General features: G+C 38.5%; 1 protein-coding gene across 8 annotated transcripts in view; it reads left to right on the top strand.

The window, feature by feature from the left end:
- Nucleotides 1-24613, top strand: part of salr (spalt-related) — a 120545-nt gene that overhangs the window by 48902 nt on the left and 47030 nt on the right. The window lies entirely within an intron of this gene.

Here is a 24613-nt window from a genome sequence, read left to right on the forward strand (position 1 = left end):
ATGGACCAAATCGAGAGTTATCGTGCGCACCATTTTAGCGAAAACTTTTGAAATTTTGTGGGGGAGGTACCCAAAGGAATGTATGGATAAGGCCCATCTTAGAACTTCATATCACTTTGGGCAAAATATTACGATTGCCAAATTTCGGTTTTTAAATAGCTTTCAGACCATTTTCTCAAGAAATATAGATTTGTCCCTGAAAAAAACTTGCACCGTCGAAATGGGGGCAGCGAATTAAATTAAAATTAAAAGGATTCGAGAGGAGGTCTTAAACTGCACTTTTCCGAAATTTTGTGTGGGAGGTACCCGAAGGAGTGAACCAATATAGTCAATACGTCGTGGTGCTTTTTGTGAGTACCTACCATGCGGTCTACCTCACAGTGCTCTTAACACCGGGTGAATACAATGCGTCTACCAACGCCCACGAAAACTGACCGCAAAAGTACGAGTACCAATTCGCTCACACGTATTTGGACGTGATCGCGACCTTGGGCAGAGCCTATCTAAAAAAAAAAAAAAATAAAAAAAAAAAAAAAAAACACTTCTCAGATTGTGCCGGTATGACTCAGCCAGTAAAACCCAGAGAAGAATGAAAAAGAAGAAACAAATAAAAACAAGTAAACAATTTTGAAGACCTCTTAAATACATACGTTTTTACGCTGAGGCAGCCTTTTCCCAAAAAACGTATGTATTTAGGAGGTCTTCAGAATTTTGGGTGTTTGAACTTGCCGGCAAAGATATGGATTAAGATAAAATCTCAAAAGTATTGCGGTTCATTTTGGAAGTGTGTCTCATTTTGGGAGTTATTCCTCTCGATAGGATCATTATACCAGGAAACATGGACTTGGCCACGAAAAACGTCATATCGCTGTAAACAGGACTACTAGAAGTGTCTTAGGTAAAAATTTCCAAAGGATTCTCCCACAGACCCTTAACCACACTTAAACAAAACTGTTGAACATTTTGTTGGTGGTACCATAATGGGCCGCCCACTTTTGAAGATAATCCAAGTTTGGACTAAAAACAAGATCCAACGTTTGGACCAAATCGGTTGCTCCGTTTATGGGATATTGCTCTTACCAGTTTAGCAAATATTTTCGAACTTTTGTGGGGGAGGTACCGGAAGGAGTGGACTTATAAGCACTACCTTCGAATTGCATCTAATATTCGAAGAAATGTTACGATATGAAAAGTGTGGACCAAGCAGTATTCGGTTTGGGATTTGTCGTGCGCACAAGTCACTACATATACTGGCCGTAGGGCTTTTTTTACTGCTTTCTGCTCTCAAGAAGTATGGACTTGCCACTAAAAAAACTTGTATCATCGTAATAGGCCTTGAGTGCAACCTGTTCGAAGAAAACTCAAAACGATTCGAGAGGGGGTCCTAACCTGCACTTTTCCGAAATTTTGTATGGGAGGTATCCGAAGGAGTTGACAGGAATAGTCCACATTCTAAACTGATCTATGTCTCGTAGAAATATTAAGATGTGCAAAGTATGGACCAAATCGAGAGTTATCGTGCGCACCATTTTAGCGAAAACTTTTGAAATTTTGTGGGGGAGGTACCCAAAGGAATGTATGGATAAGGCCCATCTTAGAACTTCATATCACTTTGGGCAAAATATTACGATTGCCAAATTTCGGTTTTTAAATAGCTTTCAGACCATTTTCTCAAGAAATATAGATTTGTCCCTGAAAAAAACTTGCACCGTCGAAATGGGGGCAGCGAATTAAATTAAAATTAAAAGGATTCGAGAGGAGGTCTTAAACTGCACTTTTCCGAAATTTTGTGTGGGAGGTACCCGAAGGAGTGAACCAATATAGTCAATACGTCGTGGTGCTTTTTGTGAGTACCTACCATGCGGTCTACCTCACAGTGCTCTTAACACCGGGTGAATACAATGCGTCTACCAACGCCCACGAAAACTGACCGCAAAAGTACGAGTACCAATTCGCTCACACGTATTTGGACGTGATCGCGACCTTGGGCAGAGCCTATCTAAACTCCTGCCTTTCTTTGGGTCAGGCACCCGGTTGATATCCAACACTCCCGCGATTTGGGTCTAAACCACAGCCACCGCGATGCTCCCACAAGGGCGCCAACACCAACTGCCAGGCCAGATCCGAGGTCAGGTTCCTCCGGTCAGGTTTCGTGGCCAATGACCACTACCAGTTGGACTCCAAACAGTCCCGGACTGGTGACCTCCTCCATTATAGAGATGACTATGTGGAGGAATTACCTCCACTAAGTCCGGTCCTTCTCCTAACAAACACTTCACGTACAAACCTCCTTAAACAACTAAAAGTCCGCCTGTCTCCAAGTGCCCTACTGAAATCCCACCCCGCCCCTCCATACGTGATACCCATATTGACTAAATCTCTAATGTCATCATAGTACCGGCATTCCGTCAGTATATGCCGCCAGTCTTCAGTCATCCCACACCCACATAAATCTGTCCCGGACAGGCCTCTTGCATATAAAAATGCATTTAGAGAGCCATGCCCCGTCAGTAAGAATCCCAGACTCATGCTAAGGCCGAAGTCTGGGCGGTCCAGTACGAACGTAGCGTCACGAATAAATTCGTACGTCACCCTCCCTTTGTCACTGTCCGTCCACCTAGTCCGCCACCTAACAGCAGCTCGCTCCCGAAGGATTGCACTGCGCCGCATAACATCCCCATCCACCAGATCAGACAGCCCGTGCCAATCATCCTCACACAGTTGCAAGCCACGCTTCAGCTTGTACAGAACAGTCCTTCATCAGCTCTACCCTCGACAAGTTGTGTCCGTGGACACAGTGCGACATACTGGCAGACATGCTAACCTGACCACTCGTTGACACGACAAGAGCTTGCTTTGCCCAACAACAGATTCTCCTGCAGCACACCATACAGGCGCCCCATATGTTGCACAGGCAACAAAGAGTTCACAATATATGGTGCGCACGGAACGTCTGCTCAAACTCCATATGTTGCACAGGCAACAAAGAGTTCACAATATATGGTGCGCACGGAACGTCTGCTCAAACTCCAGTCGGTCCGCAAGTCCCTTCTAACCATACCACCTACAGCAGTTAACTTGTCCTTCAAACGATCAAAGTGCGGCAGGAAGTTAATTCTCTCGGCCATCGTTATCCCAAGGTAATTGACTTGCTTGACATATCGTATGCCGTGGTCACCAAATCGAATGTGGGGAGGTCGACTGTGCACTAATCTGCCATTCAGCAGCATTAGCTCAGTCTTCTCCTTAGACACCTCAACACCCACTCAGTCACTCCTGACCTCCACGATGCCCATGGCCTCCTCAGCACGACGTTCCAGTTCGACACGAGTCTCACCTTCGATCATGATGAGGAGATCATCAGCATACGCACAGATCTTGAAAGGGGATACTAACACCCGCAGCAGATAATCCATCATGAGGTTCCAAATAAATAGACCACAGATAGACCCCTGAGGGCAGCTTCGCTCCACATCTGTCCAGACCGTCTCATTGGCTCCCACGACACAAGCCTTTCGTCCACTGAAATAATTCGACCAGAGAACAAACTCCCGACACCTGATCTCAGACAGCTTAGCGAGCACTCTATCCCACGAAAGGAAGTCAAATGCGCCTTTGAAGTCAACAAATATACCTAAGACATATTTAGCACTTGACCCGCTCAGACTGTTCTGCACATGTATCCACGCGTCCACCGTACCTCTACCCTCGACAAAGCTTAACTGATGCGGTGAAGGACTCACGCCACGGCACTCCCCAAGCCTTGCCACCATAATCCTCTCCAGCACTTTTCAATCTAAATGAGCCTGTGGTCACTAATACCCCAGTCTTCACTAATCTGGCAATCCTATTTGTAACCCTATTTGTAACCGTCACGTCAATGTCGCTTACACCGGATGGACCATCAAAGGTATACAGATCCGAGGGCTCATTTAAAACCACCAGGCCCCTCGCTAACACCCATTCAAATCTCCTCTTGTGCTTCTTCCCCCCGCCCACTCAACGGACAGACAAACCCCCCATTGGCTACTTAAAAGAACAGTACAGTCAATGTCACTGTCCCCCACAACTATAGCAGAGTCACAATTCTGGTCCGTAAAGATCCGCATAGCCCCCGGTAACCCCCTCACACAACCATCTCTATCCTGCAGTAAGCCACGGAAGCACCCAGACTTAATAATGTCTGACCGACTTCCTGCGTAATGCCCGCCGTAATGGGAGGTACCCGAGAGGGTGGACCGATATGGCCCATAAACTTAGTTTGGACAAACTACATGCGGAATCTAACAATATCTTTACAATACATATTTTGCCAATATAATTGATCTAAATAAACCATTGTACGCATAGTCATGGGTGCTACCGTTGTGCAATGCTATGCACATTCACGCTGAAGGTCGTGGGTCGATTCCCCGGTCATGCAACATACAATTTTCAACGGTGGCAAAAAAAAAACACTCAGTAATGTTGGTGACATTTCCTGAATATATAGCCATGTAAATCTTATCTTTAAGTGGTGTCTTAAGACACGCCTTTCGGACTATTTTTTAATGCTATCATTAGTGAGATCGTAACATCATTATGAGCGCAATAAGCCAAAATTTTAATTAATTTTGCACCTTATGGACGTAAAGCATGATGCTAGATCACCCTATTGTGACCCTCAAGATAGGTCACATTTTTGAAATATTTCTCTACATACCCACTTTATTATCTTAACTTTATTCCGATCATACCTTTGATGACAAAGGTTTCAAACCATAAGTAAAGCTTTGAGCTTGCCAAAAGGAAGGATGGTAAAAAACACAAAAAAATGAGGGAAAAATTATATGAAAATTATACCAAACAACTCATAAACATTTTTTTGCAGTTTGCATTGTTTGCTTTGTTTTTTTGCTCTCTTCATTTTCATTTGCCGTTTATTAAACAGCATAATAAATTCATTATAGAAGACATTTTGTTGAATGGAAACATAAAATGTTGAAGACGTCGACCGTCGTTGACTACAATAACGTAAAAGACTATGGCGATGACAGCATTGTTGTATGACAAAAACAATAAAAAATTAAAAAAGAAAAATAAACAGAAGTGGAAAAACATGGATTGTTTATGCAAAAACTTAAGGATATAGTCACACGATGAGGATGCACATACATACGGCATAAAGGGGGGTGTAAACCTTAACGAAATGTATGTAAATTATGAGAAGTAACTTTGTTGGAGGCGGTACGTTAAGATTTTATGAGGTTCGGAATGGAATTTTGGTTCGGTTTCTTATTGGTAATGTAATGGCAGTGAGTTTTCAATATTTTACTTACACAGATTTCATTATTTTTTACACCACGGTAGACGAAGAACTCTTATCCTGTATATTAGGTGACCAACTAATTCGTGGATCGAATGTTCATTCGAACAACTTTCTTGTAGCAGCCGTGTTAAGGTGTGATGTAACACAGGGCGAAAACTAAACGTCGAGAAAAAGGCGACCATTTCTTGCAATTGCCTCAAAATATACACTATATCTATATATCTATACAGTAACAGAAGTGTTTGCTAAACAAATAAGAACAGAAATATGTTCACCCAGACCGAACTTTTTGTAACCTCCAACTACAAGGGCTTAAATATAAGGGCTTTCGTTTCGTTTATGAAAGTACTAAGCTATACGTTAAGCCTTATTTCTTGGAGGAGTAGAGTATCTGAACTGATGATAATAAATGTATATTGATAAGTTTCTGCGTTTTCTACCCATTAAGATTCCACCTTCAGTAGGAAAATTAGGCAAAACTATTTAAATGGACCAATATTTAGAATTTTCGAATTGAAATTTAGTATCCTCTGAAAACACATAATACCAAATTACAGAAATCTCCGTTCGAAAGTTTGACAAAAAGCTTCGAAATTTCAATCTTCTGTGTTTCAATCTTCTGGGAACACAAAATTCCAATTAACAATCAATTCGGTGCAAAAATGTGATTAAATCGTCAAAAAATACGGGGGCTATACTAAAACGCGGATCTTTAATGTCTGTTTTTTTAAAGGGATGACTTATAAATGTTATAATTTTATGTTATTGTATCTCTAGCAAAGGCATAATACGTAAGTTTATTCCGGTGAATAATCTAGCTAAAACTTTCAAAAAAAAAGCAGATAATCGGGAGTACAATTCTACTGTGCGGTATTAAAACGTCGACCGAAAATCGGTTGGAACCGTTCTATGTTTGCTATATGGAGACGTCGATCTATACCGAACAATTTCAGGTGGAAAGTTGTACGATGGCTAAGTACCAAATTACAGCCATTTCGATAGATCATTGAGGCCACAACCATCAAAATACCAGAAGTCCGGAAGTGGGTGCACATTTTCAATACCAAACTTGCAATGACGGACACGGTTATATCGACTTTAAATTTTATGCTGATCAACAATATACAGTTTGACAAGTAATTGTTTTCAATCTAAAAAAACGGACACGGACAAAATGACAAATAGTAGTTATAGAAATGTCGGGTTTTTTGCAAAAATCAGTTGATCGACTGTTTAAGACCAGATTAAATGCATAAATAAAAAATTAATCCATGTAGTTCAAAAGTAATAACCAAAACTAATAATTAACAAGTTATACAAGGTGGCAAAGAAATGTTTTCAAAACGTAATGACGGTTTCATACTACTCCATTTATTTGGTAAATACTTAAAAATCATGTCATTTTATGATTTTTGTTTTTAATAACAAGTATCAGCAATATTAGGAATATACTATCCCTACTAAGAGGGTTACCATATGGTCGAAAGGGGTACCATATTGTATTACATGTAAACAATGTCCTAGGTTTCGAACCGGGAATATCTGAAAGCTAAGACGTTTTATGAGTTGTTTAGTTCACCAGGATGGACTGCCATCAATTACAATAAATATTGCCTACAGGTTCTTTCGTACCGGATTGACCCGGAACCATAGTGTTTCGGCCAGCGGCTGCCAACCCAGCATTAAACCTATGCTTCTACGTAGGTTTAAATGTTGCTACAACAACAACAGAATAAGTCGATCAGGAGGGTTGCCAAATCAACTAAAAAAGTACCAGGTCTTATTAATAGTAAACTGGACCTCCTTTAAAAATCTTTAAAATCTGAACAGAATCTTAAAAATCTTTTAAGAAAATTCGCTTCCTGGGTTAAATTACACTGTGATACAAAAGTGGACAAAATTTTTTTGCAGGATTTCTGATGCACAAATTCGGTTTTGTGGGAGTCCATAGAATATGAAAATACCTTGGGTTTCTTTGGGTCACTTCGGGTTTTGATTTTATAACGGGTTTTGATTTTATAAAACAGACGTTCCTAAAAATCTTAAAAAATAGACCCTAAAAATCTTTATAAAAATCGTCGTCTCTAAAAAAAGTCTTTAAAAAATCGAGGTCCCTGAAATAAAATCTTTAAAACAATCTGCGTCCCTGGATTTTTTTTAAATCCACGTCTATGGATTTTGGACCCTGAAAAAATATTTTAAAAAATCCACGTCGCTGAAAAAAACTTCAAAAAATGCACGAAAAAATCTTGTAAAAAAATTCGCGGTCCGGAAAAAAGTATTTTAAAAAATGCCGTGAAACAACTTAAAAAACATGTCCCTGAAGAAAGCCTTAAAAATAATCCACGTAAAAAAACTTGAAAAACACTTCCAAAAAATCCACGTTCCTAACAAATCTTTAAAGGAATAAACACTTCCCTAAAAATATTTTTAAAAATATCTTAAAAATGTACACGCAGAAAAATATGTTAGAAATATGTTTGGATCCAAACAAATATTTGTTTGGGACTGATTGCAAACAAATATATGTTTTGATCCAAACATAATTTGTTTGTATCCAAACAAATATATGTTTGCAACATTTTGTAACATATCTCAATTTAATATGTTTGGGAACCAACACATTTTTTATGTTAGAACATATTTTTTATGGGTGGAGAAGATTTTGGTCAAAAAGAGTAACAACAGGGCTCTAGCAGCTGCGGAACGCTGGTTTTTAATAAAGAGCTGTGTGCATGTGCATTGTTCCGATCAACAGACCACACACACAACAACTACCGCTGTCGCAACAATTGTTGTTAGTTAACTGACAAACTCAACAACTACAGTGCGTTTGGTGTCGAAAAAACAAAGTTCGTATAGTCAAATACTTCGCAACTACGAATATGTAATTTCTTAAATATAAAGGCAACATCTAATATCTCAACCTAGCGCTGATAGACTTAACATGTATGTACATATGATTCTTATTGTTCTGGTGTGCTTACAAGACGATAACAACTACAGTGAATATCTTTAGAAGAAACGGTAAGTTACAATGTTATGTATGTTCATGTAATTTTTTTTTGGGAATTTTTGACAAAATAGTTTTCGCATTTTTGACACAAAATATTGAATTTGTACACACATTGTGTGTCCCTGAAAATTGTCTTTAAAAAATGCATCTCTTTGAAAAAGGGATTTTAAAAATCCATGTTCCTGAAAAAATATTTAAAAAATTCACGTCCCTGAAAAACGTTATAAAAAAATCCAAGTACCTGGAAAAATCTTTAACCAAAATCTAGGTCCCTGAATAAATCCTTTGGAAGATCCACGTTTCTCAATAAGTACTAAAAAAAAACTTTACGTGTTTTCTAAATCAAATCCCTGAAAGAATTCGTTTTGAAAGTCCACCTCCCTTAAAAAATCCTTTAAAATTTTCAGCATTTCCAAACACTTCATACCCTCTTAATTACATCCAATTTCAGTCTAAAATGTCGATAAAAACATCAAAAAACTTAAAATCGGACTGTACGGTTTATGGGGGCTATTTCAAAAAGTGAACCCAAGTCCACAATTTTTGGTGAAATGTGTTGAAAAACTAAAAAGTTTCAGTGAGTTAAATAGCCGAGAAAGTTTGTAACCCCAGTAAAAGCAGTGATTCCCCATCTATCAGATACATATGACGTTTCAACCTTATAACATCCTTACAATTATTCGTCCTACCTCCATTGCCATCCATTACAAATGCATGTATGTTTCTACTTATGTATAATGTAAATGTACATTTATTGTTATATTTATGTTGTTGTTGCCACTAAGGAGGGGAATCACTTTAATTATTCCACTTCTTGGAATATTGATGAAGTGGGAGACATCATAATTTTTGTTTTTCTCTTTCTTGCTTTAAGTGAATTCCGTTGAAGTTAAATGGCCCACCCTCTATGGGAATAGTTTTTTCTTTTGAGTACATAATTTCAACGAATTTATGCAATTAGAATGGGAATATGTAAATATAATTAGAATAGCTGAATTGTTATTCTTATGAAACACCTATAAATTAGAGGAATGTAATTGTAGAATACCTATGGGATACTTGTTGTTTTTTTTTTTGCAGTATGTTGTATTAGTCTATATTCGGGTTGTGCTTAATCTGGCGTGTCTATTCACTTCTGCATTTTGGATATCCATTTGAAGTAAGATAATCTATAGGGCAAAAACTGGAATCGTTTAGCAAAAACTGTCATATATTCGTAGAACTTAGTGATAGCGAAAACGACTCTCGAAGGCGACGTAACCATAAACCCATTCTATTTTCTACTTTGAATTCTTTCTGAATTTATGGAAATAGAGCTTCAATCATCATACCTTCATATGCCTCATCATCTGGCCATTTACTCGTTTGCTATAACTTCTAAAATATGTTCTCCATAACAATCGTCATTATAGCCGATTAGATCTCCTTAAAGCCAAAGTTCTACTCAACAACTTTGTACGTTATCTTCCTAATAAATACGCCACATTCACCTACATACCCTGGTTGAAAGATTTCTACCGCAAAAATAATTACAACACATAGATTTATTATCGTCCAACAGCAATAATTCCGACAAAGAATTCTAAAAGATGGCTGTAGTCTATGAAATACATGCTGTATATCTATTAAATTTAACTAAAAGAACCAATCAACTACTTTCAAACCAACCACCAACAACACCACCTTCGCATTTCCAAAGAAGCCACAAAAGCTCTGATGGAGATCCTCTACATCTTTGCAAATGTTATGTACATATATAGATAAACATTAGCCAGAATGAGAGAGCGGCATCTATTTTCTCTGACATAAAATTATCGCCAACTATGACTTTTTTATGCAAAACGCACCGGCAGCAACCAACCACACACACACGCAAGGCAAAATTGATGCTGCAACTAAATAACCCAACAATCGTGGCGACTGAAGATGAAAAATTGTTAAGAAAAATATGCCACAATATTGGAAGCAAGTTTTTATTTGAACACAATTTATGCTCAGATGATATAAAGCAAAGTCAATGAAGGTAGGAACGGACGGACAGACGTGCAGACTGTTATGGCGGGCTTACTATTTCTTTTTGTAGCCTTACAAGTATTTCGGCGTAAAATGAAAACCAGTGTCGCTAATAAATGTCTGTCGCAAAAAAAAACTGCAAAAAAGATGCAAAATGAGTTGGCGTATCACAAGAAGAATATAAAGAACAAAGTAAGGTTATGTTTGATTTCGTTTTTGGAAAGGAATAGCCGCATAACAAATGTGACACAAAAAATTTTAACGTTGTTCTTGTTTTTCCTCCATTCATACATGTTAATTTTATAATAACACCAAGATGTAAGCACTGTGAATCTGAGTTGGAATGTGGGCAGAATATGATTTTTTTCCAAATTGCCTATGAAAGATGTTTTGCTATTTTTCACACAACCATGAATTGCTTTTTTAATACTTTCTAATTATTATGATCGACTACAGAGGGATGATTTTCAATGATCGATACTGCAATCGCAGCTTATATATTTTTAACTTGTTAAGCCTTACTCTGACTTGATAGGTCTTAGTCGGATTCGTTGTAACTCCAAGTTCTGCAGTAACAACTCACGACAAGTTTAAATACACTCAACCTTTCAGGGAAGTATTGCGGATCGTGGAAAGCCGTAAAATGATAATTTAAAAAGTCCACCTCCCTTAAAAATATTTTAAAAAATTCACCACCCTTAAAAAGATAACTTAAACAAGTAAAAAGTCGTTAAGTTCGGCCGGGCCGAACTTTTTATACCCTCCACCATAAAATAATCTTAATTTAAACGGAATAATTAGGGTCATTTCACAATTTTAGGTGTAACAACTTTTCGACAATGGATAGACTCCTACTGCCTCCCACTATTGCTTAAATTACACTGTGAACACAAATGTTGGGGCAGAGATAATTCCCTTTGGAGATGAAAGCCCTTGGTGTGTGTATATTAAAAACCCCGAAGGACAGATGCGCCGTGAGTCGAACTTCCGTGTTATGGCGTGATGAAGTTTTTGCAAGAGACCCTGTAAGCCATTATGAATTATCATTATATCTTTGTTTGTTGTTTTTGTAGAGTACTTAAGCAACAGTGAACAAAGATATAACGCTAATTCCTGATGGCCCACCGGGTCTCTAACACAAATTTCATCACGCCATAACGCGGAAGTTCGACTCACGGCGGATCTGTCCTTCTGGGTTCATAATATACTCACCTAGGCATTTCTTCCCCAAAGAGGAATTTTCCGTGCCCCAGACTTTCACCTCCATTTTGTTGCACAGCGTTATCTTATCTAATCTAAAAAAATGTGTTCAGCTAGGTGAAAGGTACCACCTACGGGGCTATATCAAAGAGTCAACCTATCTTTAAATTTTTTGGCGGAAAAGTTTTATAGCTGCAGGGAACTTCAAGAGTCAAATTGAGGGTAGTTTCATCAAAACAATGTAGACCCTCAAAAATGGACCCATGTTGACGAATTTTAATGAAGAAATTTCGCGACCACTGAAAATTCCCGAAAATCGGGAGGTACAGTTATATGGGGGATATACCAAAACATGGACCTATATTGACGATTATTTTTGAATAGACAAAATTGTAGCTAAAATTCTCAAAATACCGATCATTACAGCTAGTTCGGTTAAAAATTGCAGCTAAAATTCTCAAAATACCGAAAATCGGGAGATACCATTATATGGGGGCTATACCAAAACATGGACCTATGTTGACGATGTTTCGTTGGAGATGTTTTATGACCACTGAGAACTTCAAATGTCAAATTACAGCTATTTCGGTTAAAACTGTAGCTAAAATTCTCAAAATACCGAAAATCGGGAGGTACGGTTATAAGGGGGCCATACCAAAACATGGTCCTATGTTGACGCTGTTTGGTGGACATGTTTCATGACCACTGAGAACCTCAAATGTCAAATTGCAAATAGTTCGGTTACAATTTGTGGCTAAAATTCTCAAAATACCGAAAATCGGGAGGTGCCGATATATGGGGGCTATACCAAAACATGGACTTATGTTAACGATGTTTCGTGGAGATGTTTCACGACCACTGAGAACCTCAAATGTCAAATTACAGCTAGTTCGGTTAAAAATTGTAACTAAAATGCCCAAAATACCGAAAATCGGGAGGTACGGTTATAAGGGGGCCATACCAAAACATGGTCCTATGTTGACGATGTTTGGTGGAGATGTTTCATGACCACTGAGAACCTCAAATGTCAAATTGCAAATAGTTCGGTTACAAATTGTAGCTAAAATACTCAAAATACCGAAAATCGGGAGGTACCGATATATGGGGGCTATACCAAAACATGGACTTATGTTAACGATGTTTCGTGGAGATATTTCATGACCACTGAGAACCTCAAATAGCAAATTACAGCTAGTTCGGTTAAAAATTGTAGCTAAAATTCTCAAAATACCGAAAATCGGGAGGTACCGTTATATGGGGGCTATACCAAAACATGGACCTATGTTGACGATGTTTGGTGGAGATATTTCGCGACCACTGTGAACCTCAAATAGCAAATTACAGCTAGTTCGATTACAAATTGTAGCTAAAATACTCAAAATACCGAAAATCGGGAGGTACCGTTATATGGGGACTATACCAAAACATGGACCTATGCCCATATCCTTTGGAATATAAGTTTGTTGATCACTAGGAACCCTAAGTGCCAAATTATAGCTAATTCGGTCTGCAAATGTGGCGAAGAACGCCAAAATACCTCAAATCCGGAGGTACCGTTATATGGGGGCTATACCAAAGAGTGGACCGATATAGCCCATCTTCGAACTTGACCTGCCTATGGAAAAAAGACCCTCGGGTGCAAAATTTCAGCACTCTATCTCAATTATTGCGGACGCTAGAGTGATTACAACAGACGGACAGACGGACGGACAGACGGACATGGCTAGATCGTCTTAGAATTTTATCCTGATCAAGAATATATATACTTTATAGGATCGCAAATGAATAGTTCGATGTGTTACAAACGGAATGACAAACTTAATATACCCTCCATACTATGGTGGAGGGTATAAAAATATTTTAAAAATTGACGAACCTTAATAACATAATTTAAAAAATATTTTAAAAAAATGCACGTAACTTTTTTTCCAGATTCATTTTTGTGGAGATGTGTGTTTACTTATTATTTGTAAAGTAAGTCAACTTAATCTGAGATTTGTTGTTTTAAAATTAAAAAACAATAAGTTGTTTAAGTGGGAAAGGCAGAGAAGACTAGTTTTGTTCAACGGCTCTAGGAGTCATCAGTTCTCTTATTTCTTTGTATTGAAACAAAGTACTCTTCCCCAATTTTATGACGACTCGAGCTCAAGAATAAATGTGACCGATGAATTCGGTTTAGATTTGGATGTAGCTTCCAAATATATTTTCGACCGGTTTTAGTTATTTGTCGAATTAACCTCGTTATGTATAACCAATTTTGATGAAATTTGGAATGTGTAACTGAATTTGGTCTAGAAAAAGTTTGGCAAATTATATTGAAAACCGTTCAGACCGCCCACTTGGTTGCATTAAGCTGGAACTAGGAAGCAATGAAACACTGTCAATCTAAAACTGTTTGATGTAAACCCCTTGTACCTTCATATTTCTGCTGAAGATACCCTAATGTGGAATTTGATACCTCAGAAATTACCTAGACACACCACTGTGCCTCATAAAAATATGGAAAACTTACTGGGCAATTCCATATAAGTATTCATATATGTATGTTAGTGTGTCCAAATGTAAAGAGAAAATGTTTTATGTCTGGTCATCATGTAGCACATCATCGTCATCAATAAGAGACAAGAAAGCAATGCTGTAGCTGCATATACCGCCTGCGAAAGCTTGACCAGGAATACTTTGGATGGTAGTTTATATTGCTTTATCATTGAATAGCAAGTTGTGAGGTAAACTTGACTAAACATAATTAATGCTAAAAATAATACACGCAAATTTAAGGCCATAATTTTATATACAGAAGTAGGAGGAGGAATCTCTTTTGTCAACACCTCCTCTCCTTGTAACTCCTTTCACTCCAAATGAAACAGCAAAAGCCATTGTAAGCATACAACGATGACAACAACGCCAAAATGTTGACCATCATTTAAAGGTTTCTTTATACCACAAAAACAAGTTGGCTGCTTGAGCGGGTTGAGGTGACATTAAGGAGCATGTTGAGCAGTTCTTAAATCTGAAAAATATTCATTTTAATTAATGTTGAAAAGATTAAATACATTTAAAGTTTCTCAAGAGCTCTATGCTGAGATTTATAACCGAAAGTGAACGGGAGTAGTATATGTACGAGTATGTATGTGTCGTCCGTTTGTGTGACCATTTGCTGATGGAAGGTTGTCTTGCGTTTTCTTTTCCCACTTTAATCAGTTACCATTTGTAACCTCAGCTTTTAACCTCAAGTAAACTGTGATGTCCTTTTGGACTCAATTTCATCGTTGCTTTACATATCCAAATGTTTTTATAATTTAATTTATGTTTTATTTCTGTTGCGAATGTCGCTCCACGGAGGTTCGATTTGGTTTCATTCTTTATAGGAATTTTCTTTTGGTAATTTGTTTTTTTATTTTTATATAAAAATCATGTATTCAATATTCGTAAAAGTCCATTTTATTTCGCATTTTGAAGAGAGTTGTTGAATAGACATAAATTTGGTTATTAGCAGCAGATTTTTATCCTGTAAAATGGAGCGTATTAGAACTAGATACATAGATATTTGATGAAAGAAATTGTCCACAAGTAAAAAATTGCCCAATATGTTGAAATATTTTGCAAAATTTTTGTGCTGCCTTTGAGGTGACCAGATATTGTAACGGTATGGTCGATGTTGAAAAAAAAATAGCCAATGAATTTCAAATAATCGCTGTTTATATTGAATGGTTTATCTTGATAGAATATTTAATTAGAGTCGTAATTGGATCTTTGAAGTCTTGGTTCTTAATAAACAGACTGCCTGTAAATAGTATGACTATCTTTTAGTTATTTGCTGTTTTAAGTGGTGTAGGGTGGTTAAGCACAGCCCTTCGGTGAAGCATACCAGTTTTCTATCGAACGTTCAAACTGGTTGAGGAACTGGAACGCCCAGTAGATATTTTGAGTAGCTGCAAACCAAATAAACAACCGCGGATAGTTCAGCGGAGATATGAGAGTTTCGGAACAAATGTCCGAGAGTCATTAATCCCTTGGTCGATGCGTGAATCTCTGGAGCTTATCGAACATCCAATGTCATGAAAAGAAGACACTAATTAATCCCCTAATGATGGCGATGTCTGCATACATTGTACGGAGTGTTTATAGGGTGACATGGGGGGTGGAAGATACCAAGTAAAGGCCCTGACTGGCTTTTACGTGCCAAATCCCAGGTTTATCTTCGTCGTTAATGTCATCTGAGGTACTGCCTTTAATAACCTCAAAGACCAATAACAGCTTGGATTGGGCGTGGGGATAGTAAACCGCCGCTATTAACAATTTCGAGTGGAATGTTTTATACCACCAACGAAGACTAAATACCAAATTTCAGCCATTTCAGTGGAATATTGCAGCCACAATCTTCAAATATGAATATACCTACAAATTTCAGGTGGAACATTTTGCACCCCAACGAAGACTAAATACCAAATTTCAGCCATTTCGGTGGAATATTGATGGCACAACCTTCAAAATACCGAAAATCGGGCGGTGCGCTTCTTTGGGGACAATATGATGGAGTGGGCCTATACCTACAAATTTCAGGTGGAAAGTTTTGCACCCCCACCGAAGACTAAATATCAAATTTCGGTAATTTCAGTGGAATATTGAAGCCACAATCTTCAAAATACCGATAATCGGGAGGTATAGTTCTATGGGGGCAATATGAAGGCATAAACCTATACCTACAAATTTCAGCCACTTCGGCCATAACCTTCAAAATACCGAACATCGGGAGGTACCGTTCTATGGGGGCTATATTAAGGCGTGGACCTGTTCCGACACATTTTTGGGGGAAGTTTTTTACCACCAAAGAAGACCAAATACCAAATTTCAGCCATTTCGGAGGAATATTGAGGCCACAACCTTCAAAACACCGAACATCGGGGGGTACCGTTCTATGGGAGCTATATTAAGGCGTGGACCTGTACAGACGCATTGCTGTGGGAAAGTTTTATACCCCTAACGAAGACTAAATACAACATTTCAGCCATTTCGATGGATTATTGTGGCCATAACCTTAATAATACCGAAAATCGGGTGGTACCTTTCTATGGGGCTATATCAAAAAGTGGACCGATATAGCCCATTTGCAATACCAAACATCCTAACTCAAAAACTGAATTAGAGAATCGCACCACTGATCTTCACTAAACCGATTGAATGTAATTTGGTTTAAACAATTTTCCACTAAAAATTGAGGACGTTGGTCCTCGCATTGCAATAGCCCTCATATAACGGAACCGCCCGATATTAAATATTTTACGTTACTAAGCTACATTTTGGACTGAATACCTATAAATAGACACTTAGGGTTCCCAGTGGTCAAGAAGCTTTTCAATCAAACATTGTAGACACAGGTCCAAATTTTGGTATATCCCCATATAAGGGTAAAAACGGATTTCAGGTATTTTGAAATTTTTATCTAAATTTTCGCTTCTTCTGGTACAATATGGGTTGGTAACGATAGATTGAGCACACTTGTTAAATATTCAACTTTATGTGTGAGACCAACGCTTTGTATGGTTCCGTGTTTCGGATGACGTCTGCAACATCGCCTATCGTTAATTGTGCTAGTGTCTCCTCGGCTGATAAAGCTCTTCTTATACGGCGTAGCACACCCGAATCTCTCTCGAGGTGCTCTATAAACATCTGGTAAGAATAACATGCGCACCGTTGCCCACAATTTACTTAATCCTGTACCAATGTTGCATTACTTCAGGTGGTCTAGTCACTTTTATACCCTACACTAATATGTGGGGAGGGTATTACATGTTGGTTTTGTATTACAAAAGTTTGTAACACATAGAAATAAAGGTTGCAGACCTATAGTTATATATACCACAATTAATTAATTAGCTGAGTCGACCTGGCTACGATTTTCCGTTCGTTCATCTAAACCTTGTAATCACGATCGTCACAAATATTCGGGGGTTGATTGGGGTCCGCGAGGGGAAGAAGCCTATTGATTTTGGCATATTCCGGCGTCGGAATGGGAAAAAAACGTCGGCAGGGGAAAAATCAAGGTTTTATTCTAAAGCGAATATCTCCACTTCTCTCAATAGTAAAGCCTGATAATGAAAGTGGAAAATTTCACCTTTACAACGATGCAAAGTAGGTTGGCTTAGGTGGTCAAACAACGGAGATATCACAATAGTCAGTGGGCAAGAGGCCTATTGATTTTGATGATGGTCGGATAATATTCAGGGAATGGGTAAAAAACGTATGTGGGGAAAAATACAATGTTTTATTTTTATGTGAATATCTCCGCTTCTATTCTATAGGGGTATTCAAAAAGCAAGGCCTGCCAATGGAAGGAGAAAAAATCACCTCTTCACTGATGCGAAGTAGGTTTGTCTAAATGGTCAAACAACGGAGATATCGCAATAGTCGTTGTGAAAAGTGGTGATCACTAGGGTTATGACTTTTTGACATTTTTTCTCAAAAATGATTTCCTGTATTGAGAATGAATGAACTTTTGCCTATTAATGCCAAAAGTAACATTCATTTCATGTTATTATAAAAAAATTCTATGAACTGAAAAAATTTTTTTCTCAAAAAATTATTTTCTTTGCACGAATGAATGGCCTTTTTCCTAAAAAAATAACTTTTATTCCATTTAAATTTTTAAAAAGGTCCCGCACAAACCGCTTTTTTTAATGATATATGAAATAAAGTTATTTATTTTATAAAATTATATTTATTTATATTTTGGTTATGTCGTGTGCCCCTCGACCTTGTTTACTGTTAAATATCTTCTCACAGTGACTTAAAAAAATTTTCAAATGTTCAGAAAAATAAAAACTTTAAAAGCTTTTTGTGCGGAAGCTCTTTTCATGGAATCACTTTCTAATTAAGATTTTATGCAATCTTAGGTAAAAACTCATCAAAATAATATACAGGAATATGAGGTTGTAAAAAAGTCATAATCCTGGTGCTCACACAGCCGCCCCGTTTCGACTATACTTCACTTATTACGCTTATGTTCGCCTACTAGTCTGTTGACTTCAAGGGTTTTCTAACTCTTCTCTAACTCTACAATACCACGGCGGTCGGTTCTATGAACCGGATTGACTCTTAGGAATCTTTGACCAGCGGCTGTCAACTCAACAAATTTGTGTTTGTGTTCGTTTAGTTGGAATGTTGTAGACACAGTGGCCAAAAAGCTTCTCCACCTTAAATGGTGGACATAGGATATAGTTGTTGCGGTAATGCCCGAGTTTTCGCTTTCTGTTTTTATCGACATTGCACTATAGGTAATTCGCCCGGTTTTTGAGGCAAAAAATAATAAAGGCGGAATTAATGGAATTTTTAACTTTTTAAATTATTTATGTGTAAAAGTGAGATAAATCTTCTACAGGTAAATTCGGATATAACGAACAACGGTTATAAGCAACTACGTATATAATGAACAAAGCTATTTCTTCCAATGTCATTTTCATTAGTTTTCTTATACACAACAAACTGTTGAAAACGATCACTGCAGTAAGTAACAAAAATTTTAACCCCGCGGGCAGATTTTCAAACGAATAGTTATTACAATTTTGTATATTTTTTTAAATATACGTCAATAAAGACGATTTTAGTATCAATGATTAATATGTAAAAGAGAGATAAAATAAAGCTTATCATTACTGCACCGTTTATAGAAAACCACGGATATAACGAACAGTTGGTCGCCATTACTTATTTTTCTTGCAATGACATTGTAAACAACAATATATTTATATTTATTATAAATTTCCTCAAACCAAACTTCCACAATTTTAAGAGTTTTTATTGAGAAGTAACCTAGCAAAATCTGATAAATATCAAAAAACGGCCAAAATCGGGTTTTGAAACCTAGTAATACCAATGCAGAAGACTTAGGTTAGGTTAGGTTGAAAAGAGGGGCGAATAAAAGAATCGCCACATGCCCGTATAAGGCATTTATTGCTTAATTTATTAAAAGAAAATAAATTTATCAGTTAAGAAATTCTGTGCCATTGACATAATCTCTTAAGTTTTTGAACTCGCTTGCCCTAATTTGGTGGAGTTCTGGTATAGTGTTATTTCCTAGAAATTGGTTTCTCAGCGTCGCGAAGGCTGGTCAATGACAGAGATAGTGTTCCAACGTTTCGTCGTCCTCTCCGCATGCTCTGCATTCGCTGCTTTCTGCACAACCGATTTTGTGCAGGTGTGCTTGTAGCCCTAGGTGTCCTGTAAGGATGCCTGTCAGTCTACTAATGTCTTTTTTACTCATTTGGAGGAGTTCCTTTGTTTTATCCTCGTCTGGGTTTCCCCAGAGGATTTTTGTATTTTTCCCTTTCTCTTCAGTATTCCAGAGGGTTGTATGGGCGTTTTCTGCCCATGCTTTTAACTCTAGACGCGCCGCTTTTAAAGGCTTAGTATTATCTAGGCTTATCGTAGCTTGCTCTCTGGCTGCCTTGCCAAGGAGTTGGCTATCTCGTTACCCCTAATCCCTTTATGTCCTGGTAACCATATAATGTTAACAGAACCATGGTGGGAGTAGTCGTTGATTGATTTTTTACACTGCAGGACAGTTTTTGATTTCACCGTCTTGCTTGTTATTGCTTTAATTGCTGCTTTACTGTCCGTTAGGATGTTTACAGTGATTGGCATTGTGTTAGCTTTAAACCAGTTCAGACACTCTGTGATCGCTCGGATTTCGGCCTGTAGGATCGTATTATGATCCGGCAGTCGAAGGGAGATTCTAGTTTCCTGGTTTTCGATATATAGACCCAGACCCGTTTTCCCCCTAGAACGGCCCCATCTGTGAAACCACAGCTTCCAGTTGGCATCCGTTCCAGGGTTCCATCGATCCACATGTCCCTGTCTGGTATTAACATTTCACACAACGCGGATTCAATTGTTTCAGGTATACGGTCTGATACAATATGATCTATTGACTCACCCGTTGTAACCTGTAATATGCTTTGGTGGTCTCTTACGATCCACTCGCTCATCGACTTAAGTCTTATAGCTGCGATGGCTGCCTCATACCTTACCTGAATTTCTATTGGGTGGACAAATAAAATTGTCTCTAAAGCCCTAGTTGGTGTAGTCCTCTTTGCCCCGCTAATACTTAAGCAGCACGTTCTTTGGACTTTTTGCAGTACTTTTACGTTGCATTTCTTGTCCGTAGCTGTCCACCATACCACAGAAGCGTACGTTAGAATCTGTCTAATTACGCTTCTGTATAACCAGTGTGTCATCCTAGGATTGAAACTCCATTTTGAGCATATAGCTCTTCTGCAGGTTGACCAACATCTGGGGGCTTTATTAGCCCTTTCCTGAATATGGTCTCTCCATTTAAGTTTCCTGTCTAGAATTACTAACAGGTACTTAATTGTTGGAGAAATGTTTATCATCTTATCTAGGAAAACGGGTTCTTCGTAAGCTCCTATTTTCGTTTTCCTAGTGAATATACATAATTCTGTTTTTTCCGGGTTGACATTTAGACCCCTCGGTCTAGCCCAGTTGTATGCTGTTTTTGGAGCCGTTTCGGCCCTTCTACAGAGTATATTTGGATTCTTTCCCCTAAGGAGTATTATAACGTCGTCTGCATAGCAGATGGGTTCAAATCCTTCGTGGCGTCCCCTGACCAACTTTGTCTCTTTTACCTGAAACTCGTCTATGGAGTAGACTAGCGTTTCGGTGCTGACGTTGTTGAACGCTCCTTCGATGTCAATGCAAACTGCGAGAGTATACAACTTCATCTCGAAGGTTCTCTCTATATGGTGTACTACCTCATGTAATCCGGTTTCCACTGATGTACCTTTTACGTATGCATGTTGTTTGTACTTGAGCATATCGTTAGAGATGTTACTCTTTATCATGGTGTCGACCGTCCGTTCCATTGTTTTGAGTAAGAATGAAGTTAAACTTATCGGACGATAAGATTTTGGTATTGCATAACTTGACTTGCCGGGCTTGGGAATGAATATTACTCTTGCCTCTTGCCAGGCCAATGGAGTATACGCAAAGTTTAAGCAAGAATTGAAAATCTCGACCAGATTGGACGAAATATAGTCTACTTCCCTTTGAAGTAAGGCTGGGAAAATCTGGTCTGGTCCCGCTGCTTTGTATGGTGAGAAGCTCATTATTGCTTCTTTAATCATCAAGTTGTTGATTTTTGGTGCTTCTTCTGATGCGTAAGCTATATCCATCGGTGACACTGTGTGTGCCGTAGTACTCGACGGAAGTGCGTTCTCATCAGAAGGCTAAGAGTTTTCAACCATAAGCTAGGGTTGTGAGTGAGTTTTAGATAGAAACTTTTTAATTTTAGAGACGTCATTCACGCTATCTACCTGTTCACAAAAAAGCTTCTAGGAGTTCCGTTTGGCGTTTCTTGTCATTTTGTTGTATTCTTTTAGTTTTGTTTGGTAGTTGTCCCAGAATACAGCTGCATTTTTACTTTTTGCCCTATTGTAAAGTCTTCGGACCTCTTCGCCTTTGTTACGAATTTCCCCTGTCATCCAGGGTTTTTCGTAGGCAGATTTCCTCTCTCGAAGTGGACAATTTTCTTCGAAAGACCTTACTAAAGCCTCTGTTAGTTTATTGACATTTCTATGTATATCTTCTTTACTTAGGCAAACCTCAACTTCTTGCCCTAGTCTATCTTTAACTTGTTTTCCGAATTTAGCCCAATTAGTTTTGGATTTATTTCGGAAAGTTATCGGATTCGGCGGTGGCCTTGATATTTTAAACCTAATATACCTATGGTCAGAGAAGATGTGTTCCTTTGAAACCCTCCACTCATGTACCTCGTTTATTAGATTTTCTGAACATATTGTTACATCTAATGCTTCCTCCCTAACTCTGTTAACAAAGGTTGGTGTATTTCCTATGTTAAGGGTTATCAGGTCGTTAGTATTAAAAAATTCTAGAAGGGCTTGACCCCTCTTGTTGGTATTAGTACTACCCCACGAAATGTGGTGAGAGTTAGCATCGCTACCTACTAGTACTTCGTTACCTGTTTGCTTGATTTTCCTCACCAGTTGCTGCAGCTCCGACGAAGGTGGTAATGTCGGCGAGTCGAACGGCAGGTAAATTGATGCTAGGTATATATTACCATTCCCTTGCTTCAACACTGTGGCGTCCGAGGTTGACAACTCTGGGGAGAAAAGAAAGAATACGTTTTTATGGCATATAATACAGGTCCTCGGTCGGTTTCCTGTATTAGCGTAGAAGAGTTGGTAATTAATGTGGTTTAGTCCGGGATCCTTGTTCTTTACGGTCCAAGGTTCCTGGATTAAACCGATGTGTATATTACCTTTGTTTATTTTATCCATCAGGGCTTGAGTTGCCGTTTCGCTCCGATGGAGGTTTATCTGGATGGCTTAATCATGAGTCATCCAGTAAGCTTGCTTCTTGGGAGTCGCTGATGGCTTCGACCCCCTCTTCGGTATTGCTCGGTGGTTTGTCCTCCTTGCTGGTTTGGTGGGCATCCTCTTCTTCTTCCCCGACTCGTGCCCTTCCAACTTTAAAGGTGACTGCATTACAGATGTAGTATGCCTTGCCCTTTGTCTTTGTAAGACTGTATAGTGAGAGGTCGTCAATTCCAACCACAAGGAGAGTGCCATCATCTTTCTCCTCCCTGTGGAAGACTTCCCACCTCTTCACTTCCAAGGTCTCATTTTGCATGCCAAAGATCTCGAGCATGCGTTCTGTCTCGAACTTGCAGCCATACCCTTTGACGTAAACCGTCGCTTTAGTCAGATGAGGTATCTCGTCCTTCCTCACCAGCTTCAATTTGCCGCCTTCCCAAGGAGTTGTCACACTGTTGATGACTTCCTCGAGAGCGGACGGGTTCGCGTGCGGTCTCAAGTGGTATACTAGGAGGTCCCCTTTGAGCTCGCTGCTGACTATTTTTATTGGCCCACTCTTTAGAATGTGTTCCAGTATTTTATCGCTGACCATATTTTCGATGGCCTGCTGATGCTCTTTAGGTAATCTGCCGGACCCTCTACTGGTATCGATCACTGCATAGCACCTCTCGTCCCTGTAGTTCTTCCTGGCCACCTTGGCGTAAGTAGATGGCGGCTCCGAGCCAGTCTCTGCGCCCATCTTCCTCATCTGGAAGGTCCTGGGCTTCTTATCAGAGCCCTTGGTACTTCCGGAGGATTCCGCGGTCGCGCTCGCCTTCTTCGTGCCCGAGCACTCCTTTTCGCCCTCCGTCGAAGGGTTCTTTAGGCAGTCTCCTTGCGCGTGGGTTTTGAGAGGAATTAAAGGAATATACACCATGTGTTGTAAAAATGGACAGACGTGTCGAGGTCAAAATTTTTGTTAATTATTGCTGTAATACGTTCTAAATAGGGGTCCTGTCAATACGATTTATTTGGTCGTTTTAAATATACAAAGTTTATGATGACCTCTTCGTGAATCAACATTTTTAACGGATCAACATTTTAGTTCGTTATAACCGTGATTAAAATAATAATGAATAAAATAATAATAAAATGAGAATAGGGGGTAGGAACGGCAAAATTTGTTCGTTATATCCGGCGTTCGTTATCAAAGTGTTCGTGTGTAAAATACATATTTCAGCGTACTTTTTAATATTATACTTTTTAATATTATATATTAAAATATTTTCAATAGTTATCAAATTCGTCGCTTTCGGGATGTGCTCAGAAGCAGGCCTATGAATACTAACAAATTGTAAGAAATTCTAATAGAGGTATGAAATTATTTGAGCGTTTTAATCGGGAACGTTTTGTGAAGATGTGTTCAAATCATAAGGAAGATTCTATGAAAAATTCTACTGAAGGATATACCTATATGTTGCGTGCTCCTCCTCCTCAGTTGCCTTACGACACTCATAATCTTACAATAGATTTTTATGTGGTCACCTCGAAAATGTTAAATTGTGAGACTGTCTCATAAATTTTCAGTCAACACCTCATCATATATTCGTGGTTTATATTAAAACTTTTGTACTTCAAATAAAAACAAATTTCAACAACAAAAATAACAAAAATTTCCACATCATAACAATTCCTTCTGGACCAAATGGTTTTATTTTTTTTTTAAATAAAATCAAGCAAAAACAATAA

Source organism: Musca autumnalis, unplaced genomic scaffold (assembly GCF_047663935.1).
Source record: "Musca autumnalis isolate F117 unplaced genomic scaffold, ASM4766393v1 scaffold_2, whole genome shotgun sequence".
Lineage (NCBI taxonomy): Eukaryota > Metazoa > Arthropoda > Insecta > Diptera > Muscidae > Musca > Musca autumnalis.